Source organism: Pseudophryne corroboree, unplaced genomic scaffold (assembly GCF_028390025.1).
Source record: "Pseudophryne corroboree isolate aPseCor3 unplaced genomic scaffold, aPseCor3.hap2 scaffold_346, whole genome shotgun sequence".
In the NCBI taxonomy this organism is placed as follows: domain Eukaryota; kingdom Metazoa; phylum Chordata; class Amphibia; order Anura; family Myobatrachidae; genus Pseudophryne; species Pseudophryne corroboree.
In genome coordinates this window covers 75,191-77,781 of record NW_026970009.1, presented here as the reverse complement: position 1 = coordinate 77,781, position 2,591 = coordinate 75,191, and positions in this window count along the sequence as shown.

Below are 2,591 nucleotides of genomic sequence, written 5' to 3'. Positions count from 1 at the left end.
GAGTCTCTTCCCTATGAAGGTGAAGCCTTGTTTGGCGACGGCCTAGTTAATTTGATCTCGGCAGCTCCCGCAGGTAAGTCAACCTTCTTGCCCTATGTTCCCTCTCAACGGATGAAGACGCATCATTATCTAACGCAGTCATTTTGGCCCAATAGATATGCAAGAAGTTAAGATTCCCCTTTCTTTGCAGGTAGAGGAAGGAGAAGAGGGAAGAGGTCTGTAGCCTCTTCAAGATCGCAGGAGCAGAGATCGTCCTCTGCTTCTGCCAAATCCACTGCATGACGCTGGGGCTCTCTTGCAGGAGCCCACACCAGTGGGGGGCACGTCTAAAACACTTCAGTCAGTTCTGGATTAATTTGGACCTGGACTCGTGGGTTTTACAAATAGTGTCCCAAGGGTACAAACTGGGGTTTCAAGACGTTCCCCCTCACCGATTGTTCAAATCGGCCTTAGTCAGCAGGGAGAAGGCTTTTATTCAAGCCTCTTCGTGGTCCCGAAGCCGGAAGGCTCAGTCAGACCAATCTGAAATCTGAAATCCCTCAATTTCTACCTAAAGAAATTCAATTTCAAGATGGAATCTCTCAGGATAGGGATCTCCAGTCCGGAGGAAGGAGATTTCATGGTTTTGGTAGACATAAGGATGCCTACTTACATGTTCCGTTTAGCCACTGCATCAAGCTACCTGAGGTTTGCAATTCAGGATTGTCATTACCAATTTCAGACGTTGCCGTTTGGTCTGTCCACGGCTCCGAGGATTTTCACCAGGGTGATGGCGGAAATGATGGTTCTCATTCGCATGCAAGGAGTCACAATTATCCCGTACTTGGATGATCTCTTGATAAAGGCGAGATCCAGGGACCAGTTGTTGCAAAACATTGCACTCTCCCTGACAGTTCTTCAACAACATGGTTGGCTCCTAAACTTGCCAAAATCGCAGTTGGTCCCAATGACGCGGTTGTTGTTTTTGGGAGTGATACTGGACACAGAAGAGGTTTTCTTCCAGTGGAAAGGCTATGGAGATCCAGAGTCTGGTCAAACAAATTCTGAAACCAGCAAGAGTGTTAATCCATCAATGCATTCGGTTGCTGGGGAAGATGGTTGCGGCCTACGAGGCCATTCAGTTTGGCAGGTTCCATGCTAGAGTGTTCCAGTGGGACCTGTTGGACAAGTGGTCCGGATCCCACCTACACATGCACCGAAGGATAATCCTGTCTTCCAAGACCAGAATATCACTCCATTGGCGGCTGCACAGTTCTCACCTCCTAGAGGGGCGATGGTTCGGGATCCAGGACTGGATCCTAGGGACCACGGATGCAACCCTCCGAGGCTGGGGAGCAGTCACACAGGGGGAAAACATCCAAGGAAGATGGTCAAGTCGGGAAAGTTGTCTCCACATAAATGTTCTGGAGTTAAGGGCCATTTAATAACTGCAGACACAGTACGCACTGGGACGGGTGCCCAGCATCCTCTACGGACTAAGAGAAAAGGATTTACAGGTAGGTATTAAAATCCTATTTTCTCTAACGTCCTAGAGGATGCTGGGGACTCCGTAAGGACCATGGGGATAGACGGGCTCCGCAGGAGACATGGGCACTTTAAGAAAGACTTTAGTTCTGGGTGTGCAGTGGCTCCTCCCTCTATGCCCCTCCTCCATACCTCAGTTTGATACTGTGCCCAGTTGAGACAGGAAGACAGGATTATCCTGTAAGTGGGATCCGGACCACTTGTCCAACAGGTCCCACTGGAACACTCTGGCATGGAACCTGCCAAACTGAATGGCCTCGTAGGCCAAAACCATTTTCCCCAGCAACCGAATGCATTGATGGATTAGCACTCTTGCTGGTTTTAGAATTTGTTTGACCAGACTCTGGATCTCCATAGCCTTTCCACTGGAGGAAAACCTCTTCTGTGTCCAGTATCACTCCCAAAAACAACAACCGCGTCATTGGGACCAACTGCGATTTTGGCAAGTTTAGGAGCCAACCATGTTGTTGAAGAACTGTCAGGGAGAGTGCAATGTTTTGCACCAACTGGTCCCTGGATCTCGCCTTTATCAGGAGAACATCCAAGTACGGGATAATTGTGACTCCTTGCTTGCGAAGGAGAACCATAATTTCCGCCATCACCCTGGTGAAAATCTTTGGAGCCGTGGACAGACCAAATGGCAACGTCTGAAATTAGTAATGACAATCCTGAATTGCAAACCTCCGGTAGCTTGATGCAGTGGCTAAATGGGAACATGTAAGTAGGCATCCTTTAAGTTTACCAAAACCATGAAATCTCCTTCCTCCGGACTGGAGATCACTACCGTGAGAGATTCCATCTTGAAATTGAATTTCTTTAGGTAGAAATTGAGGGATTTCAGATTTCAGATTGGTCTGACTGAGCCTTCCGGCTTCGGGACCACGAAGCGGCTTGAATAAAAACCTTCTCCCTGCTGACTAAGGCTGATTTGAACAATCGGTGAGGGGGAATGTCTTGAAACCCCAGTTTGTACCCTTGGGACACTATTTATAAAACCCACGAGTCCAGGTCCGAATGAATCCAGAACTGACTGAAGAGTTTTAGACGTGCCCCCACTGGTGCGGGCT